Source organism: Myotis davidii, unplaced genomic scaffold, assembly GCF_000327345.1.
Source record: "Myotis davidii unplaced genomic scaffold, ASM32734v1 scaffold97, whole genome shotgun sequence".
NCBI classification, from domain to species: Eukaryota; Metazoa; Chordata; class Mammalia; order Chiroptera; family Vespertilionidae; genus Myotis; species Myotis davidii.
In genome coordinates, this window is record NW_006289392.1 from 873,592 (window position 1) to 873,921 (window position 330).

Sequence of the window (330 nt, forward strand, 5' to 3'; positions counted from 1 at the left end):
CCGCGGCGAGGGAGCAGGGGGGTCGCCAGGACCCGGCCTCTCCCCGGTGCTGGTAATGCCGGTTTTCGGTTAACTTCTCCCGGGGTGAGACTCTCTCAAGCGGATTTTAAAATAGAAACAAAGCGCCAAGACCACCAAAGCCGCCCCAGGAAGTTCCTCGGCCCCAGGCGCGGCCCGGGGCGCTCTCCCCAGACACCGCGGTGCAGACAACCCCGCGCCCGCCTTCCGGCTTCGTTTCCCAAAACATCTGATGCCCGGCGTTCGGCGACCGAACCGAAGTCTAGGAAAGACTCCAGCCTCCTCCCGAGCCCCTTCCCCGCGCTCGCCCAC